Source organism: Mus musculus, chromosome 5 (assembly GCF_000001635.26).
Source record: "Mus musculus strain C57BL/6J chromosome 5, GRCm38.p6 C57BL/6J".
Lineage (NCBI taxonomy): Eukaryota > Metazoa > Chordata > Mammalia > Rodentia > Muridae > Mus > Mus musculus.
In genome coordinates, this window is record NC_000071.6 from 33,290,433 (window position 1) to 33,311,615 (window position 21,183).

The following is a 21,183-nucleotide window of genomic DNA, read 5'->3' on the forward strand; positions in this document are numbered from 1 at the left end:
CTGAGGCAAGAAATGTGACAGGCATTGCCTCACCATTCAACAGTTCCTGAGGCATGCCTCACAGGGGACTACAACACACACACACACACACACACACACACACACACAGAGTGGGGGAGAGAGGGAGAGAGAGAGAAAGAGAGAGAGAGAGAGAGAGAGAGAGAGAGAGAGAACATAATAGCTACCAAAGGGTTAAAGAAGCCAGCTGATTCCCAAAGGACAGACCTGAGGACAGAGCTGACAGAGTTGCAGAAACATCGCTGCAGGTGGGAGACAAGCAGAGACTAAGCTTGGCTCTCAGCTGCTGAAGGCAAAACCAAGCTGTAAGGTCTGGTGGAGACAAGCATAGGACCATCAATCAATGTAAGGTTTAGATGTGTCTGAAAAGATAGGTGAGTGGGATGGATGGATGGATGGATGGATTTGTAGACAACTGAAATTCATCTGGACCACATAAAGCCCTGGGAACCAATTGAGTTGGAATCCTGGGTAAGTCAGGAGTTCTCTGCCTGTTGGTTCCTTCACCTACACACAGGGTATATGGATAACAGGTCAGTGGAGCTGTCACAGCCATTTCAGCGTTACATGTTACATAAAAGTAACAGTAACAGTATTACGTAAAAGAGGACTTTATGGGTTCCTGGTGATAGCACTGCACCTTTCCTTGTTATAATGTACCCCATAAGCTCTGGGGCCTAGTTCATCTGATATGTTACTTTGACAATTACCTTACTTATTATTTGTCTTCATGTGATTGTGTCTCTATGTAAGTATGTGCACGTGAGTGTGTCTCTGCATAAATATGTGCATGTGTATACAGCTGTCCGCAGAGACCAGAGGCATCAGATCTCCTAGAGCTGGAGTTTCTGCCTATTGTGAGGCACCTCATGTGGGTACTGGAAATGAACTCGAGTCCTCTGCAAGAGCAGCGAGCACTCTACTTCTGGGCCATCTCTCCAACTCCTTTGATATGTTTTTAATATCTCCATGCTGAGTGGTGCTGGTAACATGGAGTTACCTTGGGCAAGACACAGCATGAAAGCTACTGTTCCCAACAATATAGAGTGTCTAGGGCAGGGTGTGGTATGATCTTCATAGAACAGGACTAACAGTGGGCAAAGCTAGGTAAGCTCATTTCCATAAGGCTTGCTCTAGTACCCAAGCAGAGCTCTGGAAGACGAAGGAAAGGAGTAGCTGGAAGCTGAATTGGCATGAAGAGATGAGAGAAACAAAAGACTAAATATACAAATGAACGTGCCAGGCAGTGGTGGCGCACGCCTTTAATCCCAGCACTTGGGAGGCAGAGGCAGGTGGATTTCTGAGTTCGAGGCCAGCCTGGTCTACAAAGTGAGTTCCAGGACAGCCAGGGCTATACAGAGAAACCCTGTCTCGAAAACAAAAACAAACAAACAAACAAAAACAAAAAACAAACAAAAAAAAACAAATGAACATGCAACACTTTATCTACTTATGATGCACATACATATAGGGGAGAGAGGAAGGAAATGAAGAGGGTCTAGTTACTGTCTATTTGGGAAAAGATTATTCCTCTAAACCAGTGATTCTCAGCCTTCCTAATGCTGATACCCTTTAATACAGTTCCTCATGCTATGGTAACCCCCAAACATAAAATTATTTTCATTGCTATTTCAGATCTTTAAATCTGCTTCCATTATGAACCATAATGTAAATGTTTTTAGAGATAGAAGTTTGTCAAAGGGGTCGTGACCCACGAGTTGAGAACCACTGCTCTAAACTTTTGACTGCAAAATCATCAACCTTCTATTGGGGTGACAGAAGGACAGAAACACTAGACACAGGAGCTCCAAGGAAGGATGGAGGATGCCAAGTAAAACTGCGCTGATCAGGTTCTAATCTTACAGATGGGGAGCATGAGCAAACCACCAGGAGCAAATCGAGACGTGTTAAATGTGCACACAACAACTTCTAGAGCCACACTTCAAAATCATCATGGAGGGTCCCGCTGGACAGCTGTCAAAGGAGAAACAGGGAACACTAATATCCAAGCACAAGCATCCAACCAGCCTCAGTCTCCCCTTATTTAGATCTTATTTAATCTCTCTAATAAAGGTTTGTCTCCTGTTTTGTTGTCTTGCCTGGGTTTGCTGAGGTTCATTTTGGGCTTGGAAGACAGCTTTGAGGCTCCCATGTGGGGGCAGCAGGGCCATTTGAGGGGCAATGAAGGCAACAATTCAGCCCCTTCTTACTGCCTATCACCTTTGGAGTAGCGTTCTGTGTCCAGAGCCCCTATTCCAACGGAAGGGGTGGAGAGAAGGGAGAAGTGGCTTGAGCCTGCTCCTGGGTAGAGAGGTAGGCATAAGGACCTAGGTTCTGTTAGCATTCTGTCTAAACTCCACCCCACAGTTACCTGGCAACAGCCAGGTAGGCCTGACCCACTATAAAAGGGCTGCTTACCTCCTCCTCCTCCTCCTTCTTTCTCTCTCTCTCTCTCTCTCTCTCTCTCTCTCGCCTCTTGCTTACTCTTGCTTCCCTCTTGCCTTCTTGGGCTCTTCCCTTCCCCCTCTCTCCACGAGTTCGTGGCCATGGCCGGCCTCTACTTCTCTATTCAGTCTCTCTCATTCTGTCTCTCTATCTCTGTCTGTCTGTCTGTCTGTCTGTCTGTCTGTCTGTCTCTGTCTTTCTCTGCCTCTACTACCCTCTTAACTCCCCTCCCCATACCCGGAATAAACTCTATTCTATACTATACGATCATGTGGCTGGTCTTTCAGGGGGAAGGGATGCCTCGGCATGGGCCTGCTGAGACACCCCCTACCCCCACACCTCACCACACCCAGATAGAACATATTCTTATACTTCTTTATCTTTTTATAAACACATTAGGTTTCCCGTCCCCAAGGTCCTAGCTTTGCCTCCCACCATGTGCCCACTCATCACAGACCTTCCAGGATGCTGGGGACTAGAGTTTAGGTCCTCTATACTCTAGAGGAGTAGAACCTTGTTTCAGGAAAGATGGGAGAGGCAGTCACTCCAATTCATGTGGCTAGCTGGGAATCATACCTCTGGGTCAGGCACCAACACCTGTGAAGTCCAGATATTAGGTCTCCAGTTCCACCAAAATGAATAATGAAAGAATCACCTCGCTGGTGCAATAGTGTGGTGTGTAAGTACATAAAGGGAGGAATGCTAACACCAAGTTGCACTGTCAAACCCACCGTTTATTTTGATTGATAACAATTAGGAGCAACTCTTCAAATTGCCAGTGGCTCCTCCAGCCTCCAGCTTGCTCTCCTGGGGGTTCTGTTGTCACAGTGGGGACAGGACTCCCACTGGGAGACAGCTTTTTTCTCATAGGACTTTTTTCTCACCGTTCTGACTTCCACAGGTACAGATGATATAGACTATTCTAGGCTGCCTCTTTCCAGGAGGACAGAAAATGTTTCTGTAAGAAAAAAAAAATACCATTATGATGATTTTGACCCTGAAACTGCAGCCGAGCTAGGACCAGTAACAGCTGCCATGCCAGCACTGTCCTCTACAGATCAGGGCACTTATCTCCACAAAGCCTGGGGTTGGGGAACGGGGAACGATGACGCAACATGAGCACCTACTGCTAGCGGGCCAATAACTGTGACAAATGGAATTCCTGGTGTCTATGGTGATGGATGAAATGACATGCCAAATTAATAAAAATAGGGACTGCAAAGCATGCATTTTTATTAAAGAATAATTTTGCAATAACCACGTAATGCAGAGGCCTCCAAGCAAGAGATTAAATTACATGCTGGGAAAATCTGGCATTTCGTGATAAACTGCAAAGTCAGACTTTCTCCAGCAGCTGGAGACGGAAGTGGACGGTGTCTATAAACGTGCTTTACAAAGCAGCCGATGAAACAAAGCAATGGAGCGTCTGCTGGGATCCACGGTTCTGCCCAGAGTAATGGCTTGTCTTTACACAGTCTTCTGCACGAAATCATTTTCACTAACACTCTCGTTCTTAACGTTAAAGCTACATCATTTTATTATTACCCCTATCAGGCAGAATTACTACACTAGAGATAACATTCCTATTTTGACTTTCTGAAGTCAAGATTACAGGGTTAACCATTCATTCTCTGTGGTATGAAACCATTTTCTGCTGGGCAGTGGTGGCGCACGCCTTTGATCCTAGCACTTGTGAGGCAAAGGCAGGTGGATTTCTGAGTTCGAGGCCAGCCTGGTCTACAGAGTGAGTTCCAGGACAGCCAGGGCTACACTGTCTTAAAAAAACCAAACCAAACAAACAAACAAAAAAACCAAAAAGCCGTTTTCCCCTAGCCTACCTCTGCTGCTCGAACACAGTAGATATCTGACTTCTAAAGAGAGCTGGTTCGGATGTGCAGTACTTCCAGCCTGTGTAAAAGAATTTGCGTGTTAGCTATTCTCTGTGGTACAGTAGACCTGCCTCTTCCCTGCTCTGCCCCATCTGCACCCCCACCTCCCAGGGGCATGCCCCTTCCCAATGGGGTGCTCACAGCTCTCATTGTTTGAGAGACTCCTTCTCAATCCTTCACACACAGTTGTTGTTTCCTGCTGTGTGTACCTCTTTAAGCATTTGGGCCAGGGAAGGAGGTTGTGCAGGGATCCAGGACAGCACAAACTGAAGACATCCTGGGGCAGTCTGCCTGCTTCTCACAGGAAGCCTCTCCTGTGAAGCACAGGATCTTCCTCAAGGCCTTGGCCTTCTGTTGCCTGTGGTCACAGCACTGAGAGGATACAGCCTGGGCACGGTCTGGACCACAGTCAGCCCCATTCTCCCACTAGGGAAACTGGCTAGCTGTGTCCCCAACCCTCAGTAAAGCCTGGATTGATCAGGGAGCATAAATCTCCTTTCCCTTCACCAAAGCCCCATACCTCCATGCAGAAAGATGACCTAAAATAGGGGCATCATTCCTCTCGGGACCTTTACATACTTGCTTAGGCTGTCTCTCCCTACAGAAAGCTTCATCTCAACAGGCCTCATTGAGTTTGTAGTTCTTGTTTTAAAGGAGGGGATTGTGTTTTCCTAGTGTTATGGTTAATACTGTTAACTTGACAGGATGTAGGGTCACCAAACTTTTGGGCATGTCTGTGAAGCGGCAAATTGGGTAAGCTGAGGTGGGAAGACCTACCCTGAAGGCAGGTGGTACCATATCATTCACTGTACATTGTTCCTCACTGGCCCGCCTTCTGTTCAGGCCTGATAGACAGTGATGTAACCAACCCACCTGTCGGCATTTCTCTACAGCTCATCAGCCAGGACGGCACAGTACAACCTTGTCTCAAACAAACCAAACAGGAAGCTGGGGAGATGGCTCAGTGGTTAGGAGTACTGGCTGCTCTTTCAGGGGACCCAGATCAATTTTCAGCACCTGCATGGCAGTACAGGACTGTCTTAACTTCTGTTCCAGGGATCCGACACCCTCACACAGACATACATGCAGTCAAATCACCAATGTACATAAAATTAAAATAGATTAATTTTAAAAACAACCAAAAACAGAGGGAAAGAATAAGTACTTAGATTAGTACTCAGAACGTGCCTCAGAAGTACTCAGACTAGTACTCAGAATGTGCCTTAGGTTGCTTCAGCTTGGCTCTTAGGTCACCCAAAAGCCCCTTCAAGCCACTTTGCCAGTGGTCTATAATGGGTGTCCCACAAGATGGAATCCTCAAGACCTCTAGAGCCCCATCCATAAGAAAATCTATAGCTGCAGGTCATAATATGGTCAAGGCTCTGATATCAGAACACAGAGAGAAGGGACCAGGAGCCCTGCAGAGTGAAGGGTGCCATTGGGATTTCCATTGGGCTGGGTTGGGTGACAGATGACGTGGAAATGCCTGGCTTCTTTAACAACTCAGCTGTGTCACGTGATATTTTTCCAGAAGCTGTCTTGTGAGGGGGCATGTGAAAACAGACACTTAAGAGAGGGGGCATGTGAAAACAGACACTTAAGAGAGCAGGTGATGTTTAGAAAGAATATAAATGGGACCCCTTAACCAGTGAGAGGACAATCTTGCACTGCAACGCTGTGCAAGGCTTCTCTGGTCTTTGCTATTTCTGCTGGATCACGGTGTTTGATGTCTGCTATTGAACTGAACCACTTGGTATCCTAACACTGAAGCCTGGAATCACCCCAAGGAACTACTTCTAAACAGATCCACCACACCCTTCCCTTATTAACCTTCTTTCCCCCCTACCTCTGAGGGTCAGTGGGCTAGAAGGGAGATTGAAGAGTTTAAGAACCCCAATTAAAGTAAGTTTTGAAAAAAATCTAAGCCTATATACAGGGCTTTAGAAATGACTGAATTTCTCTATTCACCACAGGTTATGCTAAAGACCAGTAGGAAAGGAAGCCTGGGGCAGCATCCCACAAGACATGTATTACTCTCCATCCTCCCACTAGGAACCAAAAAGCCACCAGGAAGGCCATGTAGAGGAGGGGCTGTTGGCACCTCTGAGCTGATCTTTGGACGATGACAAAGCTGGAGAGCTTGGAGGAAGAGTAGCTGAGAGTCTGGGGGAGTCAGAGCACACTGAGGACTAAGCCCTCACCTCCCTGCCTTCTCTCCTGCTACCTCCATCGCAGCCTGGCTCCCCTTTGAAAAACGCTGGCCAGCTGTCCCAGCATCGAGAAGGAGAGCTGGGCCAATGGTGACTGTATTCCATGACACTCAAGGCCAGGGCTGATCAAAACAACAGCTGGGGGTATCAGGTCCTGCCCAGATCATTCATGGAGAACAGAGTAGTTTAGCAACCGGATGCCCTTTCTGAGGCGGAAGGTCCTTCCGAGATGGTGGTGTCAGAGGGTCATTTCTGGGGTTAGAAAAAGCACCGAGGAATATGAACTCTAATGCCTGGGGCTGGAGAGCTGGAAAATGCTTGCTGTTCTTGCAGAAGACCTGGGTTCCATTGCCAGCACACATATCGAGTTCAGTCCCAGGTGATCCAATGCCCTCTTCTGGTCTCCAGGAGCACTGCAATACACTTGATACATGCATGCAAACAAAACATATAAAGTAAAAATAGGTGGATATGAATAAATAAATAATGGGCTAAGGAGCTGCCTCAGTGGTTAAAAGCACTGGCTGTTCTTCCAGAGGACCCAGGGTCAATTCTCAGCACCCACACGGCAGTTTACAACTCTCTGTAACTCCAGTTCCAGAGGACCCAAAATCATTTTCTGCCTTCCTTGGGCATGAGGGATACATGTGGTGCACAGACATACATACATACATGCAGGCAAAATACCCATACACATAAAACAAAAAAACAAAATAATTGAAAAAAATTTTAAATAATAAATTCTAATGCCTTTGAGTCCAAGAGGGTAGACTGCTTACAGGAACTATCTAAACAAAAGAAGGTTCTTTTTAAAAAAGCTTAAAACTTGTTTATACTCCTCATTTCCAGAAGAGGATACTGTGGCTGGAGAGATGGCTCAGTGGTTAAGAATACTTGCTGCTCTTCCAGAGCCAAGGTGGCTCACAGCTCTGAGAGATCCGACGCATCTGGTCTCCCCAGGCACGTGCATTCATGCACACAAACCTTTATGCAGAAACACACATACACATAATTGAAAACAATTTAATTGTTTTTTAAAAAAGAGGAAGATCCCAATTCCCCTCTCCCAAGCATGGGCTGAATTTATGGCTCATTTTTCAAAGTTATATTTTAAAATGTATAGAGAAGAATCTCTTCTAAGCATTACCTGTCGATAAAAAAGCCAGTGGCCAATGAGCTGAGGCAGGAAATAGGAGGTGGGACGCTGACAGGAAATAGTGGGAGAAAGAATAAAGGGAGATTCCAGAGAGATGCTCCAGGAGACACTAAGGGAGACAAAAAGGGAGAAGCAGGCTGGGACTGGAGGAGAGGTAACTAACCATGTGGAAGACATAGAATAATTTGTATGAGTTAAATAAGTTACGGGCTAGCCAGGGACAAGGCAAAGCTTGTAGCCTAGGCATTTATTGACAAATATTAGACTCAAAAAGAGTTATTTTGGGAGTAGGGGCAGGCAGAGAAAAGAAACATAATTTTTTTTTTTTTTTTTTTTGGAGACAGGGTTTCTCTGTATAGCCCAAGCTGTCCTGGAACTCACTCTGTAGACCAGGCTGGCCTTGAACTCAGAAATCTGCCTGCCTCTGCCTCCCAAATACTGGGATTAAAAGCATGCACCACCACGCCCGGCTTGAATTTTTTTTATTTTTTTAATAAATGCCCTCTAACACTGTCATCATCAAGACAAAAAAAAAAATAGTCTGGAGCAGAAAAGAGGTCTAATTGGATCCAAAGAACCTTCCTCCCCCCTTCCAAAAAAAAAAAAAAAAAAAAAACCAGCAACAGAAACCACGCTGGTGACATTGCCCTAAGCAAAATGACTTTGACTGGGTAAACAGAATTGTTGTTGGGTAAATAAGCCTAAAAGCTTATTACCACATGGAATTATTACCAGAAAAACACGTCTCCTAAAGCAGGCTCCTGTCTACCAAAACCACCCTTAACCCTCAAAGAAGCATCACTTAGCCTTCCCCAAAAATCAACTACCTTCAGGCAAGAGCACCTAACTCCCAGTCAACCCTGGCAGCCTGCATCAGCTCAGACCCGCTCCCACCCCCACCCCCACCCCCACCCCTGGTCCTGATGACTGACCTATGAGTTATGCTTGCTTTTCCACCGTTTTGCTGTCTCTGCCCCAGAGTTAGTCTGGGTAGTTTCATCCCCAGTAAACCTTTCTACCCACAGAGCAGTCTGTTAGGTAGCTTTGAAAGGACAATGCAAACCCCATTTGTCCCCATTTAAGGACCCCATTTGTCTCCATTTTGAGAACCAGACCTGCTTTCAAAAAAGACCGTAAGGCACTAGCTTCAGGAATAGGCCATAAAATCCAGAACAAGATCATAAAACCCTCTCCCAAAGAACAGCCTGAGGATAACCACAAAATGGGGAAATATCTTATCTCAGGATGGGCCGTCTGCGCCGGACAGCTGTATTTCATCACATGGTTGAATGCTCATAACATAGGAATGTAGACCACTGATCACCTGTGACACCCCCCCCCCCAGCATCCACCAATGAAATTTTAGATTACATAATCCTTCTACAGAATTCCCCCAGTTCCCTATAAGAAGACCTTCGTGCCTATATCTGGGGTCGCCATTTCAAAAAATGGTTGACCCCCACATGCTGGTTTCTGCAAAATAAACCCTCTTTGGTTTTGCATAGTATCTGAGTCTGGGGTCTTATTTCAGCGATTTTCAGACCCTTAAAGTTTCTCTATGCCATCCTTTATATTTGGTGCCTGAAATCCGAGAGGAACACTGGATTCCCCAAAGGCCTGGCCCCTTCTAATGAAATGGAACTGTAGCTTTTTGACCCTTCTGGGCACCAGTAACCTGCTCCTTCTGGCATCTGCCACCCAGCATATTTGATTCTAAGTTTTAGAGTCTGCTTCTTGAGCAGTTTCATCTTTAACCATCTGTCTCTCCTCGGCTTACTTCTCTCTTCTTCAGGTCTCTCTTCACTTACTCTGGTAAGTGCTATCTCACAGCTATCTGTTCAGTCTCTCTCTCATTGGCCACTGGAACCTGTCTCTGTGTCCTGACCCTCTCACTGCTTAAAAGCCTCCAAAGCAGCTTCCCTATGCCCTCTTGTGTGCCCCTCCACTGATCCAGGCATCACTCTGACAAGTCTCTTTCCCTTTGGGGACACCCTCAGGTTGAGACCCCATCACTATGACACTTACCTTTCCTGCGTCTCCATCCCTACACTATTGGAATCCTACTTCGCTCACAGTACACAAGGCCCCTCTTCTAAGTCTCTCCCATCTCCTCCTTGTTCTCCTGGAAATTCCCCGCATCTCCCTTCCTGCCTCCTCTATCACTTGTTCCTGGGGTTTGATTTGTCTCTAACCATGGGCGCGTCCCATTCAGAATTAGACTTGGGACTCCTCACTTGCCCTCTCCAATCTCTTTCCCTCCTCAGACTCAGAGATTCCATTAAGGCACACTATCTTACTGCTAACAGCTTGGCCTCAGCACAAACTAGATGTCTCCATGGCCAGAAAATGGCACACCCAATTTCCAAACTCTCAGATTATGACAACTTCAGCCACTGCACAAGAAAATGATCCAAAAATCCCCTTGTCTCCAAGCTTTCTCTGTTCTCCTCTTGAAAATCTCATTTCTGAGTCCCTCCGATGACTGCATCCAGTTTTATAGACTCAAATGACTGTTGGGTATGGGTAATATTAACTATTGTCATATGCTGCTCTACTCTTTTATAATAGAAAGGCTGGCTCTGGCCAGGTAGTAGTAGCACACTCCTTTAATCCCAGCACACTTTGGAGGCAGAGGCAGGCAGATCTCTGTGAGTTCAAGGCCAGCCTGGTCTACAGACCAAGTTCCAGAACAGTCAAGACTATACAAAAAAATCCTGTCTCAAACAAAACAAAACAAAGTCTGATGCTGAGCTGGGATTTGGCCTTCCCTTTCTAGCTGTAAGCATGCTTGTTTAAAAGCTCTCTGCAAAGTGGGTCAGTAATGTGGCACACTAATTTTCTTAGCATTCGTTCTAGGCTCTGCTCCACAGTTCTGGCAACAGTCAGGTCTGCCTGACTCACTATAAATGCTTGCTCCCTCCTTACACTCTTACTTTCTTATCCTCTTACCTTCTCTGTCCCTTCTTTCCCCATTCCTCCCTCTCTCTCCATGTGTTCCTAACTGGCCTCTGTTCTCTCGTTCTCCCCCCCCCCACACACACACACCATGCCCTGCTCTACCTTTCTCTGACTCTACTCCCTCAACTCCCCTTCTCATGCCCTAAATAAACTCTATTCTGTACTATATATACACCATACTATACTATGGCTGATACCTCAGCGGGGAGGGATGCCTTAGCATGGGTCTGAAGATGCTGGATTTTGACTTCAACTCTTGTATAGGAAAGTGGATTTCCTTTAAAGGGTGTGTGCCCAGTGGTCTCACCTTGGGGTAAATAGCAGCAGCCCTGTGGCTAACAGACATTTTTACAAAGTTTAAAGAGAGGGTATACCATGTGACTTCACCACCATCATGGTTATATAAACTGACTATTGTGGCATCCATAAAACTGGGACTACTGAGCCCTCTGTTGATCACCGTATCTCCCTTTTTTAGGTTAAGGAGGCTGCCGCAGACATCCTAGATATTGATTAGGAGGGGCGTTGTATGATTTTTCTCCTGAGAGTGTGAAATAAAAGATGAAGACAAAGCCATTAACAATATTTATGGAAAATAGGACTGAAAAGGGCATACGTTTGATGATTACAGTTTATAAATTCCTAGTTATAATGGTCTACTCAGGCTAACAAAAGCTGACTTAGAGATTTATGCCTAACGACTTATGTCTTTGCTTAACTTGCTTAACTGTGTTCAACACCAGGTTTCTAAAAAAAAATTTTTTTCTAGATCAGTACAATATATGTTTCCTCTTTCTTTTCTTTTTCTTAAAGATTTATGTATTAATTTTATGTATGTGAATACACTGTTGCTGTCTTCAGACACACCAGAAGAGGGCATCAGAGCATTACAGAGCATTACATTACATCAGGCATTACAGATGGTTGTGAGCCACCACCATGTGGTTGCTGAGAATTGAACTCAGAACCTCTGGAAGAGCAGTCAGTGCTCTTAACTGCTGCGCCATCTCTCCAACCCAAAAATATATGTTTAATGAGTAAGGTTTATGAATTCCTAAGGTCCATTCAGGCTAGAAAAACTGAGTTGAAGATGTATATCTAGACTCTTTATCTTTGCCAACTTTGTTAAACTTTTGCTATTTAGCTAAACTGAGTCATACAAGAAATGTAATAGTCTGCAAAGGCACACCATGAAAGGATCAGAAAAATGAGGCTCCCAGTCTCTCTATGGATTGTATTAATGATTTAAAGTTTTATTTTTATGCTAAAGAATCTTTAATTAAATCTTCAATTCAAATTTTAAGGCTCAAACAGAGAAAAAAGTATAAAATTATAATCTTATAAAAAATCAAAAACTGTTAAAGACAACTAAGACATGAAATTAATGGTTAGTCACTTATATATGATCAAATTCTTTAATGAGCTAGAACTATGTTTGTAGTCATGCTAGGTACAAATGTAATTCATTTACAGGAACAAGTTTTAGCTTTCTGTATTTCTTGTCAAGGTTAAGCATTTTCTTAGTCAGGGTTTCTATTCCTGCACAAACATCATGACCAAGAAGCAAGTTGGGGAGGAAAGGGTTTATTCAGCTTACATTTCCACATTGCTATTCATCACTGAAAGAAGTCAGGACTAGAACTCAAGCAGGGCAGGAAGCAGGAGCTGATGCAGAGGCCATGGAGGGATGTTCTTTACTGGCTTGCTTCCCCTGGCTTGCTCAGCCTGCTCTCTTATAGAACCCAAGACTGCCAGCCCAGGGATGGTCCCACCCACAAGGGGCCTTTCCCCCTTGATCACTAATTGAGAAAATACCCCACAGCTGGATCTCATGGAGGCACTTCCCCAACTGAAGCTCCTTTCTCTGTGATAACCCCAGCCTGTGTCAAGTTGACACATAAAACCAGCCAGTACAAGCATGAAGCAAGTAACTAAAAACCTGTTTAAAATCAGGTTTACTTAATAGGTTAGATAATGGCCTTCAAACCTCTCAGATATCTGCTGAATTTGACATTTAAGGAGTTTAACGAAAAGGGCTTTCCCTAATGGCAAAATACCAGCTTCTGACAGACCTGTGGCTGTCTACAAAGACAATTCCATTTAGCCTTGCTTTCAAATGTGGTAATGCTGACCACTGGGCAAAGAACTTCCCCATGCCTCACTCACTGCTAGCCCTGCCTATCTCAGTCATTGTTCTATTGCTGTGAAGAGTCACCATGAGCAAGACAATTCTCATGAAAGATAGCATTCAGTTGGAGGCTTGCTTACAGTTTCAGAGGCTTAGTCCCATCATATGGCAGGGAGCATGGCAGCACTCATGGTGCTGGCACAGTAGCTGAGAGTTACATCTTAATCTGCAGGCAGAAAAAGAGACAGACAGAGATAGGTAGAGAGATAGGCAGATACATACATACATACATACATACATACATACATGCAGATATATAGATAAATAGATAGATACATAGATTAGGCTTGGCATGGCCTTTAGAAACCTCAAATCTGGGGCTGGAGAGATGGCTCAGCATTTAAGAGCACCGACTGCTCTTCTGAAGGTCCTGAGTTCAAATCCCAGCAACCACATGGTGGGTCACAACCATCCATAATGGGTTATGATGCCCTCTTCTGGTGTGTCTGAAGACAGCTACAGTGTACTTACATGTAACAATAAATAAATCTTGAAAGAAAGAAAGAAAGAAACCTCAAATCTCACCTCCAATGACACACTTCTTTCAACAAAGCCTCACCTTCTAATCCTTCTGATCCTTTCAAATAGTGCACTGCCTGGTGACTAAACATTCAAATACTAAGCCTATGGGGGTGGGAGGTCATTCTTATCCACACCACGACACTCTCCAAACGGTGGGCACTGTTGGGTAGATTACCCCATTCTGCCTTGCCAAAATAGGCCAGTCCACCAGGTTCCTCTGCAAGAAAATCTTAGATCTCTTGGGTCTGGGGGCCCAAGACTTATGCTGCTCTGTGTAGCAGCCAAAGAAGTAATGCTGTTCTGTGTGGTGGCTGACAACCTCTACTACCAACCAACAAAGCCATTGAGATAAGCATGGAGAAGCTCAAGGTGGCTGTCCTGGTAGTAGGTGTCCTGTTTTGAGGTTAGTCCATCAAAGAATACAGATACTCTGAAAGTCAAATAGAGAGTCTTTCTTTCTGGCTAGTGGATGAGCAGTGAACTTAAATCATGCAGCTCTGGGCCTCATCAGTGTTTGTCTTTTATGCACAAAAACCACATCCTGGTCGACACACTTCAGTTAGCAAGAATAGTAAGAAGCAAAATGACAGAAGCCAAAAAGCAAGGTTAGTACATTTGGAAACTTTCCTGGATCCTGGAACTATGGAATTGACCTTTAATAGATTAAGTCTTTGTTCCTGTTTTGACATGTGTGGGAAGTTATGTGCAGGGTTTTAAAGTGGCATCAGTTGTGCTAAGGTCAGGTGGCTGTTACATTCCCTACTGGTTCTATGCATGTGAGTCAAATTGAGGACTCATTTTGAGGCAGGGGTTATAGTGTCCCCTTAGCATGAGAAGTTTAACAGAGATTACTCTCTATTCTACATGGTTAAGTAGAAGGTTGGGCAAGGATACTATAATAAGGGCTAGGAGCAAGATGGTAATGGCCTTCAGCTATGGTCATGAATAGTTAACCACGGGGACCAGGAAGACATTTTGACAGCAGTTGTTCACTTTAAAAAAAATTTTTTTTAGATTTATTTATTTTATGTATATGAGTATACTGTAGCTGTACAGTTGGTTGTGAGCCACCATGTGATTGCTGGGATTTGAATTCAGGACCTTCGGGAGAGCAGTCAGTGCTCTTAACTGCTGAGCCATCTCTCCAGCCTGTTTGCTGTTTTTTAAAGGTTTTTTTTTTTTTTTTTTTTGACCGTGGCCAAACTTTCTCTAGTTACTACTCCTGACTTGTGAGCACTGAAGCGTCAAGTTTCTCCTAGTGTCATACAGAGATGTCTCTGTTTCATAAGAGGAGGTCCACTTATCTGTGTTTCTGAAGAACAGTCTTCACTAAGATATCTACCTGGGAAATAGAATTTTCCAGATAGTCCAGTTCTATGTCTACTTGAGTAGGTTTGATCCCCCATAACTACGGCTGAGATTCTAACTGTGGTAAAGCCCGCTGTGCTTGCCAGACCAACAAACAGGAACATGAGAATGGCAACAGCTTGCTATTCACGAGAAAGCCCAGAATTTAGATTTAAGTGAGCCCTACCCTCTTCTCTGTTATAGGCAAGCCCCTGTGCTGTAACATACATAAGGATGTGAAGGAGTCGGGTCTCCCTTACTGCACACTTGGTTAAGACATTAGTGCAAATCAGGTAGTCTCTGGCTCCTGGAAATACACTCAACTGTCATCCCTGGAGTTAACCTGTTATATATGGCTACAGGAATCGGCATGAGGAAAGTATATAGGAATATCTTGGTGACCTTTCCTTAGTGGTCCACTAGGGTGAGCTTAGGCTGGTCCCATTTATAGTTGTCAAGATTGGAAGTAGAGCTTATTGTTGGATTAACTTCTATCTTAGCATATTTTGGGGTGGGGCTATTGAAGTCTGGCATGGCCAGTAGTTTCTTAATTTCCATACCCATGGAGATACAAAGAAGACAAAAAAAAAAAAAGTCAGACAATCATAAACACAGGGCCCATGTCACTCTTATGTTTAGGGAATCAAATGACCTGGTGACTACCCATCTGTCATCTTCTGTAGCCTCCTTTAGCTGGGTGTGGTAGACTCATGGGGTCACACTGGTGATTTTCACTGCTGTGGGTTTGGGGAGGAAACAGGGTATGGACTTTTCCACATTGGCTCCAGAGTTGGGTTTCTCTTCACTCATACAAATCTGCTAGGGAAGAACTTGTGGCTAAGTTCAGATACAATAGCACAGCCTCTTGAGGCATCTTTTGAACTGTCCTCTGAGTCTATTGCAGGGCCTCTGAGGACTTGAGAAGGGAGTAGTTTGTAGTTTATATTTTGTGAACCTCTCTGAGCTTAGGGCATTGTAGAGGAGGTAATTTTTCATGTGGGTGAAACATCCTTGATATGGGGTGCACCTAGCTCTTAAGAGGGTAAAGAGAAAGAGGTTGGCCCAATTTTCATGAGTCACAAAGACACATTTTGTTGAAATCTACTTTAAGGTCCTGTTCTTTCTACCTGCCCTGGGCTCTGTGGTCTCTAGGCACATACCTCTGCCACATTTTGAGAAAACGCTGAAGGCTGGGCCATTGTTGGGCTTCATAGTGAGGGACAATACAAATCTAGGAATGAACTCTTGGAGGAGTTTCTTGGTGACTATTGAGGGTCACCAAGAACCAGAATGGCCTCCATAGGCTCCTATGTTTGAGCTTCATCAAAGAGTGGTACTATTTTAGAAAGTCTAGTAGGTGTGGCCTTGTTGGAGTGGGTGCAGCCTTGTTGGAGTAGACGTGGTCTTGTTGGAGGAAGTATTTCACTGGGAGTTGGTTTTGACGTTTCAAAAGCCAATGCTAGGCCCAGTGCTCTCTCTCTGCCTATGGACCAGGATGTAGCTCTCAGCTAGGGCTCCAGCACTATGTATTCTGTGCCACCATGCTCCCTGCCGTGATGATAATGGACCAAGTCTCTGAAACTGTAAGTAAGCCCTCAATTAAATGCTTTCCTTTATAGGTCATGGTGTCTTTTCTCAGCAGAAGAACAGTAACTAAGACAGGTGGGATACCATCCAGAGAAGGTATCTATAAAAACTATCAAATACTTATAGCCAAGAACTGTGGATTTTACTTCTGTAAAGCCCACTTCCAAATGTTCCCTGGGGGTGCTCCCTTGGCTAAGAATTCCTTTCCAGGCTTTCCTTCCTCCTTTAGGGTTCACTTGTGCATAAGTGGTACACCCAGACACAGTGTCGTCGTCAAGATTGTCTGGCAGCAGGAAGTCAGGTCTCCTGCCCATCAAGAACCACTGCAAGTTTGTCTCCTGTCTCCTACACGTTTGGAATCTTCCCTTTTGCCCACTTCATTTCTTCCTGTGTTACAATCTGAGTTGTCTTAGTTAAGGTTTACTGCTGTGAGCAGACATGGTGACCAAGGCAACTCTTATAAGGACAACATTTAATTGGGGCTGGCTTACAAGTTCAGAAGTTCAGTCCATTATCATCAAAGCAGGGGCATGACAGTGCCCGGGCAGACATGGTGTAGAAGGAGCTGAGAGTCCAACATCTTGTTCCAAAGGCAAACAGGAGGAGACTGGTTTCCAGGCAGCTAGGACAAGGGTCTTAAAACCTACTCCAACAAGGCCAATCCTCCAAACATTTCTAAACCACCACAGGCAAGATGACCAAGATCTGAAAAAGCCCTCTAGTTTTCAGGCTGCCTTCTGGGTGGTTATACTGGATGGTTTCCTATCAACCTGACACACCAAAAACATGTGAGAGGAGAAAACCTTAATTTTAAAAATGCCTCTATGAGATTGGCTATAGGTAAACTTGTAGGGCATTTTCTTAATTAGTGATTGATAGAGGAGAGCCCAGCCCATTGTGGGTGGGGCCATCCCTGGGCTGGTGGTCCTGGGTTCTGTAAGAAAGCAGGTTGAGCAAGCCAAGAGTGCAAGACAGTAAGCACTAACCCTCTATGACCTTTGCATCAGCTCCTGCCTTCAGGTTCCTGCCCTGTTCTAGTTTCCATCAGTGATGGACTAGGATGTGGAAGTGTAAGCCAAAAAAGCCTTTCCTCCCAAAGTTTTGGTTATGGTGTTTCACCACAGCATTAATAGCCCTAAGACAGTGGTCAAATCTGCTGCCCTGCTTCCTTGGGTCTCCAGGGAATCCCTCTTTTGATGCCCTTTGCAGTGAACAATGGGTACCTTTTTTGGCAGCCATATGCCCTGTATTAGGGCCAGGATTTCTTTTTTGTTTTGATTTTCTTTTCAGCTGAGATGAGGATAGTCCTTTCTCTACAGAGGACCCATGGGCATGTCAAGTAGCAAATGCATACAGACTGTTTGTGTACATAATAATGGTTTTACCCTTCCTACAATGAAGTACCTGGACTAACATCACGAGCCCAGCACTTTGTGCTGAAGTCCATCAGCTGAGGGTCCGCGTCTACACTGTCCTGTCCAAGGTGACAGTGGCAGCCCTAGCATACCTGATTTTGTCTTGAACAAAACTTCTCCCATCAGTGAACAGTACCTCTTCCACTTCCTGTGGAGGGGCATCTGTTAAGTCCAGCTTAATGGACGGGACCACACCAGTCACTTCCAGCCAATCATGGAGAGACTTTGCTGAGTTATCATCTGGCAGTAGGCTGGATGTGTCGATGGCTGGTGTTTTAGAGAATTGGATATGGGGTGGTCCAGGAGAAGAGCTTGACAATGCTTTATTTGGGTACTGGGCATCTACTGCTCTGGGATTCCCCTCAGGATGACCTTTAGGAAGTGTGGGGTGATTAGGAACAGTTCATTTCTCACCCAGGATTAGTCTGTTGGCTTCTTTTACTATCATGGTTATAGTAGCAACTGCCCACAAACAAGCCAGCCAATTGGCAGAAACCGGATCAAATCTTTTGGGTAGGTAGGCCACTGGCCTCTTCCAGGGTCCCAGTATCTGGGAGCCACCAGTTGAGATACAGAGGTAGTCTAGCATCAATTAGGAATTTTACAGATTTGCTACCTACCTTTGATGTTTCCCTGGGCTCCTGGAAGCTCAATGTAATGGAGCCCTGGTCCCATTGGTCCTCACAAACATGAAGGGTGGGGCATCCTTCTTCCCTCTTGATTTGGGCATTTATTTTTCCAGTGTACTTTTTTGTTTACAGTCAGCACATAGATCTCCCCCCACCCCTGTCTCTGGCTTCCCCATCTGGGGTCTCTGTTATCAGTCTCCCTGAGTGATTCCAGTACTGCTCTGGGCAATTTTTGTTCTGCGTCTCTTCTACATAGCCACAGTTCTTGCAACCCCTTTGAGCAATCTCCAATAACTGGGACCTGCTCATACTCTCAAACTTTCTAACTTCTGAAGTTTCTTTCTTTTGTTTGTTTGTGTTATTTTGTTTGTTTGTTTGAGACAGGGTTGCTTTGTGTAGACCTTACTCTCCCAGAGCTCTCTATAGACCAGGCTGGTCTTGAACTCAGAGACCTGCCTGCCTCTGCCTACCAGGTACTGGGATTAAAGGTGTTCACCTCCACTGTCCAACTCTGAAGTTTCTTTTTAATATCTGGGCTGTCTGAATAACAAAAACAATATAGGTTTGCTCTCTGGTTTTCTGGCACATCTGGGTCTATGGGGATAAACACCCAGTAATCCTAACAAATGAGCTCTAGGAACCCAGCAGGCAGTTTGGAGACTCTTATGTTGCCTTGCTCACCCTCAACAGATCAGTAGGGTTTCTAGCAGCTACCTTCAATCTTCCTAAAACAGCCGGCAGAATTGCCTAGAACCTTCTCACCCTGGTCGGTGCTGGAGTCCCAGTCAGGCTGAGCATCGGAAATCCATTTTATCTGGGCTTCATTGTCCAACAGCAAATCCTGAGCTGGCCCAAATGTGACTTCCCTATTCTCAAGCCAGATTCTGTTCTACTTGTTGTCCATAAAGAGGGTGGCTGGGAGCTTCAAGGAGTAGAACAAGGAGACCAATGAGAACCTGAGGGGGGTTGTTTTTGTTTTGCTTTGTTTTTGTTTTGTTTTGGATAATTATGAGTTCTGAGGTTTCCAATTACATGGATCATTGGTTGAAAAGGAAACATAAACCATGAAAGTGGAGGGGGGGAATTTTCAGGTCTTGAACCTACTAGAGACACCTCCCATTATGGGAGGACGCGGGCTGCCTCTGCCCCAGAGAAATTGCTCCCAGAGCTCCCATAATCAGAGCCACTCCATGTGTATGGAGGGGAGGGGGTGTGAGAGGTAGAAGAGTCTCCCACTCCACCTCCCCCCCATCCTCATGACTAGGGGCCATGTGGAAGGAGGAAAGTCAGCTTCCTCTGGCCACCGAGAACAGGTGAAGGTTTGGATTTCTTTGGTAACCTGGCTGAACCTAAAGGATTTGCGTCCCCAGCGAGAGAACAGACAAAGTCACTGGTCAATATAGAGAAACTGGCCATGATGGCCAGAGTCCCCAATATCACATCCAACTGGGCCACCTGACTCCAGAAGAGGACCAATCAATTTCACGGAAGGTCCAGAGTTTTCCAGGGGAGAAACAGAGACCGTACCAGTCCTTGTTTGCAAAACCTTCTCTGGGCTGCAGTCACTCTCAGCCATCCCACACTGTGCACCTCACAATGGCAATGGTTGCAGGTCTGCTTGCTCCCAGTGCCATTTAAGATCTGTTTCTCCAGCCAACATAACTGACAGAAACACACAAAGATATACACCAAAGACAACCAGGGTGTCACCACACAGACTAAATACAGGGGATCTAGTGACATGGAACCCTGACACATAATTAGAGCTGCTTCCACCCTTTTCTAAGTGTCCTATGCAGAAGGGGCCATAAACAAATTCACCTCTGGAGACAGATCCAGACAACATTCTGTAGTTTCCCATTTAGGGTAGAGACATCAAGAGCATCTAGGTTGATAGGAGCAGAGGCCAGAGAGGTTCCTGAGGCCCTGGAACATCACAGAGTATGAACTCCCTAGGAACTGTCTGTTCCCCATGCTATCAGCCCAGAGGGCATCTGAGCCTTACCCTGTCCCCTCAGTCTCAGCATTTCAGTCTCTGGGAATGTCATGGGCACCTCCAGAACATTGCAAGGTTAAATATACCAGAGAGCATACATGGATACTCTTAAGGCCAGATAAAAAGTCTTTATCACTTACCAGCAGATGCATGGTGAACTTGCCCATATCATGCAGACCCAAGCCTCACCATTCTTTGCCTTTTGTGCCCAAAAGCCACATCTTGGTTGACACACTTCAGTTAGAAAGTAAGAAGCAAAACTACTCACTGGGGACCCAAATCCTCTTGGTTCAGCCAGAAAGCGAGGTTAGTACATTTAGGGAGTTTCCTGGATCCTGGAACAATAGTGTGGTAATTTGAATGAAAATGGCCCCACAGGCTTATATGGAGTGGGACTATTGGGAGGTGTGGCCTGGTTGGGGTAGGCGTGGCCTTGTTGGAGGAAGAGTGACTCTGTGGGTGGGGTTTGAGTTCTCAGATGCTCAAACCAGACCTAGTGTGACTGTCTCTTCCTGTGGCCTGTGATGTAGAACTATCAGCCTCCTCTCCAGCACCATGTCTGCCTGCATGCCACCATGCTCCCCACCGTGATGACAATGGACTAAAGCTCTGAACTGTAAGCCAGCCCCAATGAAATGTTTTCCTTTACCAAGTCTTTGTGGTCATGGTGTCTCTACATAGCAATAGAAACTTGAACTCAGCCACACGGATTAGGTAGTTGTCCCTTTTTTGGCACTTGTTGGGGCCTACTCGCTGTATTCTAAGGCCAGAATGGTACCTCTAACACAGCCAGTTGTGTTAAGGTCTGGGGGTTGTTACAGTC

General features: G+C 45.3%; 2 long non-coding RNA genes across 3 annotated transcripts; both read right to left on the reverse strand.

The window, feature by feature from the left end:
* Positions 1 to 3,179: 3,179 nt before the first annotated feature.
* LOC115486406 lies at positions 3,180 to 7,041 on the reverse strand. The gene is made up of 4 exons (XR_001785037.1): positions 6,554 to 7,041; positions 5,226 to 5,369; positions 4,302 to 4,371; positions 3,180 to 3,421 (listed from the first exon to the last, which is right to left on the reverse strand). It is a non-coding gene; the product is annotated as an uncharacterized LOC115486406 (long non-coding RNA).
* Positions 7,042 to 7,345: 304 nt separating this feature from the next.
* Positions 7,346 to 20,709, reverse strand: Gm20465. 2 transcript variants are annotated; one of them, XR_001785039.1, is made up of 3 exons: positions 20,629 to 20,709; positions 7,710 to 7,827; positions 7,346 to 7,546 (listed from the first exon to the last, which is right to left on the reverse strand). It is a non-coding gene; the product is annotated as a predicted gene 20465 (long non-coding RNA). The 2 variants fall into 2 exon arrangements; XR_001785038.1 differs by having other exon boundaries at positions 20,501 to 20,693.
* Positions 20,710 to 21,183: the final 474 nt, after the last annotated feature.